The sequence below is a fragment of the Amblyomma mixtum genome, chromosome 3 (assembly GCF_055824585.1).
Source record: "Amblyomma mixtum isolate Tamu chromosome 3, ASM5582458v1, whole genome shotgun sequence".
Lineage (NCBI taxonomy): Eukaryota > Metazoa > Arthropoda > Arachnida > Ixodida > Ixodidae > Amblyomma > Amblyomma mixtum.
The window spans coordinates 338754195-338763346 of record NC_143014.1 but is presented as its reverse complement, the minus strand read 5'-3'; positions in this window follow the sequence as shown (position 1 = coordinate 338763346).

Below are 9152 nucleotides of genomic sequence, written 5' to 3'. Positions count from 1 at the left end.
GGGCCACGAAGCGATCGTCCCGATCGCGCGAACTAGAAGAATGCCACAGACGATGACAAGCAGGACGTCACGATGGGCGTGGAAGAACACATGAACAGAGAAGAGAAGATGAAGGGCTTTCCGTCACGATGAAAGAGATGATGAGCGGGTGAGGCCAGGTCCACGAAGACTGAGGAGCCACCGGTTTCTGGAAGTCAACGTCGAGGCCCGTGGACACACCCAACGGCAGGGGCTTGGGTACCTGTTTCTCGTGCGAGTGTCGGTGGTCAATGGGTTCTCTGGTCAGTGGCGGCGGTCTCGGTTCAGTGGGGTCGTAGGTCGTTGGGTCTTCTAGGTTCTCATGGGGGTGGTGAGTGGGGTCCCAGGGCAGTTGCGGCGGTCGTTGTGTCGTCGTGTCTTCTGGTCGGGGCTTGGGGTGGGGCGGTGAAGAGCGGCGGCGTCGGGACATACCTGGCAGGCTGGGGAAACGCCGGGAGGTGCGAAGCCGTGAGCTCTCCACAGAAGACCTCGGTGTACAGCAGGCTCCTAAGCTCCGGGACCGGGATGAAGATGGTACCCAGCACCTTACACCAAATGTTTCGTGACGGAAAGCGATGAAGAAAGGACTGCATGACCGATGGCGATGATATGATTTAATGTCTGCGAGCCTAGCACGAGCGCTCCTGCCCATGCCACTGCCCGCTTCGTCGTCTTCTAGTCCGTCGCAATGTGTTTAAAATACAATCTAAATAGCACACCGAGTATTCCAAACGTATTAGTTTTTGCTAAGGGGCGCCACAGGCCAGCCTAGCAAGTAGCTCGCTGACAAAATAAGAGAAAACGGGCCACGGATCTCTGCGGCTGAAAAACGTGCATGAAGGTAACGCGCTTGACCCCTAGTGCACTTTTATCAGACGAGGAAGACGGAAAAACAGATAGCCTACATGTTGGAAGTCCATGAAAAACTGTAATTGGCGGCGCAAAAGGCGGCCAGCAGAGTTTCGGTACGTTTTGGGACGCCTAGCCGCTCTGCGCTTCGCGCTCCCACGTTGTTCCGTCTTTGACGCGCCTCGATTCACAAGGGTTGAGCAACAGAGGACTTCGAAGTGCCTCTCCACGTGCTCCTCAAACGAAGTTCGTGCAAAGGCACGCACCTGCGACAAGGAAAAGGAGCTGTGGATAGCTAATGTTCCATGGCCGCTCGGAGTGTTGGCTTCGTCTACGTACCAAGACGGTGGGCTGCATAACCAGCTCTGCTAGGAGCATTATTACAGAATTTAAATATATCAGTACGTACCAGTCATTACAAATTAGTCGTGACTGTGGCTCGGCAGTGACAGTGACGCTGCTGACTTATCGGCGCTCAGACTTCTCCGAGAAGCCCGTCGCCTCAGTCCTCGATAGGATCGCGCGCTGTCTGGGAGTGTTGGCTGAAGTGTATGCCGCTATTATTAACAAGGACTCCGCTGTCGTAATCGGGAATGGTGTCCATCGTAACGTCGGTGCAAACGTAAACGAAGTGATGACTACTCACAGAGGCCTTCAACGTCCGGCCGGCAGTAGTCTCCAATTCGGTTGCGTGCTCCAAGGCGGCAGCGCAACGCTCGATGCCAGCAGTCACGCAGTTCCCGTTTCCCACTTTACGTCACACTTCTCTTATTTCTTTATCAGGGAGCCTCGAGTTTGAATTAGAGTGACGGGAAAAGGATTTCAACTTCGAATCCAAATCTCTTAGCTATAAACACACCTTTCGCTGCCGAACAAACGGCGACGAAGCCACAAAATGACGAACCATCGAATTTTACTAACAAGAAAAATTTAAGAGTTGTCCCAGGTATCTTTTTAAACGGTAGCTGACACGACTGAGAAGCGTCCTTCACCGCTTCTCTACCCTCACAGCCACATCAAGCATCCTGTCACGTAACTCGACGCACCATCGCCTGAATCGACATCCGGATGGATACAATCACATTTGAATATGAAGTGTTCAATTGTTTCTACATATCTACCACACATTGCACATGTGTCAACTTCTTCGTTATTTTTTTTTTTGTGGCTGCACGTTCTAAGACACCCTTACCTAGCTTCAAAGCGTAGGGTACTGCCGTCTGAGTTATCATAGAACAATTGCATCCTGATCTGCCTTTTACAGTATCAATATATATCTACACAAAGCTTCTTTTGCATTGAATTAATCAAATTTTTACCTTCCGCGTTCTTAATCTCTCGTTTAATGCTATTTTTTTTCTCCGTCCTTGTGTCCGGCCTACTTACTGGTTGTTTCGTAGTTCTTTTGCGCCAGTGTGAGTCAGCACTCATTCTGTATAAGTATTTCAATACCTTAGCTGCTCACCACTCATTGTCCAATTTCCTCAGGCGTTCTTAATATTTTATTCGGAGCTTCTCGTGCTTCGAACGATTCCCACCCCATATCCCCCTGTGCCGCCTCGTTTGTGGTTTTTTCGTGGGCACCTAATGCTAATCTTCCAACCGCTCTCTGATTTACTTCTCATCTCGACAGAACTTCTGCCCTTAAGCACAGAACCGCATTCGCGAAAGTAAGCCCCAGCCCCATTATTCCTTTCCAAATACCTCTCAGCACTTCCTATTTTTTGTACCCTCATAATGCCCTATGTATAATTATCCTGGCATCTCTTCACCCTTTTGCCCTAAGAGATTGCTCGTGTTTGTCTGTGTATATCTGCCCTTCCTTTAGCCATAACCCAAGATAATTGCATTCGGCCACTCTGGGTATTTCATGGTCTTGTATTGTAAGCACCTGATCAGTTGCATCGTTGAAAATCATAACAGCTGACTTAGTTGCGCTAAAACTGAAACCTAGAGCGTCTCCTTTGTCTCCATAACAATTAACCAGAGCTTGCATATCTTCCTGGCTATCTGCTAATGGTACAATATCGTCCGCATACATTAAACCCGGGTGCTCATCGGCATTGCCGCTTAATCTGTACGACAGTTCTTAGCCTGTATTACTTCGTTGTAGCCTTCTTTCCGTATTTACTACATAAAGCAAGAACAGGAGAGGGGTAGAGGACAACCATGCCTTAGTCCTTTGTGTACCTCCACAGTTCTCGCACTTTTTATCCCTTCCCATGAGACTCCAATTTCACTAATGCGAAAGCATTTTTAAGCTATATCGGTGGGGCCGTGTCATCGCAAAACATGTCCGCAGGAGTTGCTACGTTATCATTAGAGGTAGCATCACGAGTGGTTGTAATCGAAAGAGGTCGATGTGAGGATGCTGCGCGAAAAAAATATGTCGATCAGGTGATTAGTTAATTATTTAGTCAAAAATGTCGAAAAAAATGTCTAAATAGCGCTGGCGTCGATATAATAAGTGGACAGAAAAGCAGCCGTTAACGAGTAAATAGTCCAAAAAATGCAGAGAAGGGAAAATAAAGTTCGAAATGAATTGCTATCTATTTGATGAGTGATAATTAATCAAACAAAAATTTGATTGACATAGATTAAGTACAATATTGCCACGTTTGCACAAGCAGCCACTAGGCGGATGCTCTTCGCAAGTCGCGTGCACCGCCGAGTGAAAGAAGAAGAAGATCGGTTCCGGCCTCCTCTGGGCGCTCTTGGCTTGTTCTCCGGTGCCGTACACGTCACCCCCCATTAAAGCCTTTCGGTTACGAGCCCCGACGGCTACGTAACACTGGTGGAGGTGCATTCAAGATCCCATGTCCCGGACCTCTTCTCGCAGCGGTTCAGCGAGTCCCGACCGACTCCCGCTGGTGTCTACGCCCGTTCATCGCAGCAGCCGCCGCATTCACGGCCTCTCCCCAGAGTTCGGTCTCCTTCCCGACCGCCGCCCCGTTCAGCTTCATCCCATGGCGCAGGCGAGTTCCCCTCATCTAACCCTCCAGCAGCCCCGTGTACCGACAAGTTTCCATGGCGTTCCTGCTGAAGACGTCGACGACTGGCTTGAACAGTTTGAACGTGTGGCCAACTTTAATCAGTGGAGTTCTGCCATGAAGCTGCGCAACGTATACTTCGCGCTGGAAGACGGCGCCAAAACCTGGTACGAGAACCGGGAGACCGGTCTTCAAAGCTGGGATGCCTTCCGCCAGCAGCTGCGCGATACGTTTTCCAGCCCCGACCGCCGCGACCGAGCGCGCCGCCTCCTGGAAGCCCGTATCCAAAAGCCCAACGAGATCGTCGCCATATTTGCCGAGGACGTGACCCGTCTTTGTCGGCGGGTTGATCCCGACATGACGGAGGCCGCGAAGTTGCGCCACCTGATGCAGGGGGTAAAGGAACATCTTTTCGCTGGTTTGGTGCGGAATCCCCCCCAGACCATTGCCGACTTCATCAGTGAAGCAACCCTCATTGAGCGAGCCCTGCAGCAACGTTCCCGACGAAACGAGTCTGCGTGCGTTCAGCCCTTCAGCTCAGTGGCCGCTTCGTGCAGCGCCAGTGAACATTCCTCTTTGCGAGAGTTGATCCGAGACGTAGTTCGCGAGGAGCTCCGGAAACTCCACATCATCTCGCCTGATCCCACAGCCACTGCCCTCACTGAAGTCGTGCGCGAGGAGATCCGGCAAGCGTTTGCACCGCCTCAATTGCTGCCCGAGCTACGCCCTCTGAGTTATGCAGCAGCTGTCCGTCAGCCCGCGGTGCCTCCCGCGCAGCCTATCCCGTTCGACTCGCTGCCGCCGTCCGTTCTGCCGCCACCCTCCTACCAGCGGCCACCGCAGCAGGGACTCGCCATGCAACCACCGGTCCGGAAGGCCGACATCTGGCGCACTCCTCGTCAGCGGCCGCTCTGCTTCCACTGCGGGGAAGCCGGCCACCTGTATCGGCGCTGCCCCTACCGTGAACTCGGGCTTCAGGGATTTTCACGTCACGCCCCGCGCCCACGGTTCGGTGAGCGACCTCGGGAAATCGAGGAATACCTTGCTGCCCAGCAGACTTCATCGAACGGCCGCCAACGGTCACCTTCTCCCGTCCGCTACTCGTCACCTAGCCGTCGTACTTTCAGCGATACGCTGAGGGGGCGGTCGCCAAGCCCACGCCGGGGAGACTGAAGGCGGCGACCTCAGGGGGCAGGTTGCTGAAAAACGAAACCGACGTCCCGAAGACCCCCCAGTGACGACGCAGCGTGATTCCGTGACAGCGATGCCGCCGCAGCGTGATTCCGTGACTCCGAGCTTCCCTCATACCGATGACACAGCTAGCGCCGACCTTCCCGTGCTTGTTGACGGGCACCCAGTGACTGCTTTAGTAGATACAGGAGCAGACTTCTCAATAATCAGCAAGCATTTCGCGGATCGGCTCGCAAAAGTTAGGACTGAATGGCCTGGACCCCAAATTCGTACTGCTGGTGGGCACCTTATGACACCTTTAGGGCGCTGCACTGCACGAGTCACCATTGCCGACTCCGTGTTTGTTGCGGTTTTCGTTATTCTGCCCAACTGTTGCAAGGATCTCATCCTCGGCCTTGACTTTTTACGACAGCATGGTGCCGTCATTAACGTTCCTCGCCGTTTGGTCACGTTTTCACCGCCTGCACCGACTTCCGCAGACGCCGAACGACGCCACGCACCTTTGCGCATCCTTGACGCGGATGTAACCGTGCCGCCACGCTCATGTACTCTCGTTAACGTCAGGTGCGATGACCAGTCCAGTGCTGCAGGGGTGGCCGAACAGAACACTGAGCTGCTGCTCCATCACGGCGTCTGTGTTGCCCGCGGTATCGTCCATCCGACCAACGGCCTCGCGGATGTACTCCTTACCAACTTCGGCAATGAGCGACAACGCATCGCTAAAGGGACCATGGTCGCCTACTTGGAAGATATCGCCGAAACTTCTGATTGCATCGCACTCCAGACCGGGACATCTGCCAGCCGAACGGCCCAATTCGCCCTCAATGTGAACCCCGCTCTATCACCTACCGAGAAGGATCGACTTGTCGGGCTGCTCTGTCAGTTTCAAGACTGTTTCTCGTCTGCCTCCGCGGTCAAGCAGACGCCCCTCACCAAGCAGCGCATAATAACCGACGAACGTATCCGACCAGTCCGACAGAACCCATACCGAGTGTCACCGCGGGAACGCGAAGTCATCGCCCAGCAGGTAGACGAAATGCTGAATGACGGTGTCATACAGCCATCGAGGAGTCCCTGGGCTTCACCTGTCGTCTTGGTTAAGAAGAAAGACGCCAGTCTGAGATTCTGTGTTGACTACCGCAAACTCAACCAGGTCACAAAAGAGACGTCTACCCGCTACCACGCATTGATGACTCCTTAGACCGGCTGCGCCATGCGCGCTACTTCTCCTCGCTCGATCTCAAAAGCGGTTATTGGCAGATCGAAGTAGACGAACGGGACCGTGAGAACACTGCGTTTGTCACGCCGGATGGACTTTACGAGTTCAAGGTCCTACCGTTTGGATTGTGCTCCGCTCCAGCGACATTCCAGCGAATGATGGACGCAGTCTTATCCGGCCTTAAATGGCAAACTTGTTTAGTATATCTGGACGACGTTATTGTGTTTTCCCCAACGTTCGAGGAACACCTCCAACGCCTTTCCACCGTGCTACGGGCTATAAGATCTGCCGGCCTCACGTTAAAACCTGAAAAGTGCCACTTCGGTTACGAAGAGCTCCTGTTCCTGGGCCACGTCGTCAGCCGTCCAGGTGTTCAGCCCGATCCCGCCAAAACTGCAGCCGTCGCCAACTTCCCTACTCCATCCGACAAGAAGACAGTCCGGCGTTTTTTGGGACTCTGCGCCTATTACCGCCGATTCATTGCAAACTTTTCACGAATTGCTGCCCCGTTGACGCGTCTCACCCGAGAAGATGTCACCTTCGCCTGGACAGACGAACAGCAAAAGGCATTCGAAGAATTACGGCACCGCTTGCAAACAACGCCTGTGCTTGCCCACTTCGATGCCCATGCTGAGACCCTGGTTCACACGGATGCAAGCAACGTAGGCCTCGGCGCTGTGCTCGTACAGTGGCAGGATGGCGCTGAGGGAGTCATCGCGTACGCTAGCCGGACTTTGTCTCGTGCTGAAACCAATTATTCCACCACCGAGAAAGAGTGCCTCGCTGTTGTCTGGGCAGTGATGAAATTTCGCCCGTATCTTTATGGCCGCCGCTTCCAGGTCGTGAGCGACCATCATTCTCTTTGCTGGTTGACGAACTTGCGCGATCCCTCCGGACGCCTTGCACGTTGGAGTTTACGTCTACAAGAGTTCGACATGACCATCGTGTATAAGTCCGGACGCCAGCACAACGACGCCGACTGCTTGTCCCGTTAGCCTATCCAGCCGGCGAACGAAGACGAAGAGCCCGACTTCCCTCTTATCGCAACTGTCTACGCAGTCACTGTTTCGCAGCGCCAACGTGAGGACCCGGGACTCGCTCCACTCATCGACTTCCTGAAAGCGCGTACTACGGAAGTACCCCGTCCCTTCGCCAGAACGCACTCCTCGTTTTGGCTCCTAAACGACGTGCTCTACAAGATCAACTTTTCTCCAACGGGAAGGGATTATCTCCTCGTCGTGCCAGACACTCTCCGCGACGAAATCTTGCTGGCATGTCATGATGAGCCCACCGCCGGTCATCTCGGCTATGCTCGAACTTTGGCTCGCATTCAAAAGAGTTTTTACTGTCCCAAACTTGCGGCGCCAGTGCGCCACTATGTACGAACGTGCCACGATTGCCAGCGACGGAAAATACCGTCTGTAAGGCCAGCTGGTTTACTGCAGCCTGTCCAAGTGCCCAGACTTCCATTCGAGCAGGTTGGCATGGACTTGTTGGGCCCTTTTCTAACTTCCTCTTCGGGCAACCGGTGGATAATAGTCGCTACCGATTACCTCACGCGCTATGCTGAAACAAAGGCCCTCGAACGAGGCACGGCAGCCGAAGCAGCGAAATTTTTCGTCGAGCGCATCGTCCTCAGGCACGGCGCCCCGTCAGTTGTCATAACGGACCGAGGCACAGCTTTCACGGCCAAGCTGCTGGAATCCGTCATGCAGCTGAGTGGCACTACCCCCCGTAAATCCACCGCCTACCATCCACAGACGAATGGCCTGACCGAACGTCTCAACAAAAGTCTCGCCGACATGCTGTCTATGTACGTGGACATTGAACATCGGTCCTGGGATGACATCCTACCGTACGTCTCATTCGCGTACAATACGGCGCAACAAGAGACCACGCGCATGACGCCCTTCTCTCTGTTGTATGGCCGCGAGGTGTCCACCATGCTAGAGGCCATGTTGCCCCATGACGGTCATGACCCCAAAGCTGGTACCGAGGAATTTACTCAGCGCGCCGAAGAAGCACGGCAGCTTGCGCGACTGCGCATCCGGAACCAGCAAGGCCGAGACGCTCGGCGTTACAATCACCGCCACCGAGTAGTGACCTTCGAACCGGACGACATGGTGTGGGTGTGTACTCCGATTCGACGCCGAGGGCTTTCCGAGAAACTGCTAAAGCAGTTTATAAGATTCCGCTGACATGCGAAAAAGTTTACATCGGCCAAACTGGCCGGTGTATAAATGAAAGGCTACGAGAGTACCATAACTCTCTGACTCCGGCTGACGGAGCAAACTTGCCTCGCCATTGCCGCGATCGCGGGTGCTACCCGTTGTTTTCGAATGTCACTTTTCTCGGTAGAGGCAAGGGTAAGGTTGTGCGGGAAATCCTCGAAGCATTTCACATTAGCAATCATGGAGATAACTGTGTTAGCACGGCTTCTATCACGTTGATGCAGAAAGAATTAGGTTACTTGTCCCGTTGACACTGCAGCTTGACTTTCTTACGAGCTCGCTGTTGTTGTTTTTTGTGCTGGTTTTGCGGTGCCGTTGAGCTGCGCATGCTCTGTTGGGTTTTCTCGGAGACTGGCTGTTTTTCAATAAAGCACAGTTGATAGTGCAGTCGTTGTGTGTGCCTCGTCTCTCCTTTGTCCCCGTCTTTTTGGCTGGTTTTTCTTAAGTATAATGTACCAACTAACCCAGATTTCAACTCTTCTGCTGAAGCAGTACTTCGGTCCCTACAGATTGGTCCGTCAGCTGAGTGACGTCACATATGAACTTCTTCCAGACGGCTCTTCTACTTCTCATCGCTGCCAGCGGAAGCCCGAAGTCGTCCACGTCATGCGAATGAAGCCGTACTTTTCGCGCGAGCACCGCTAGCAGCCTACC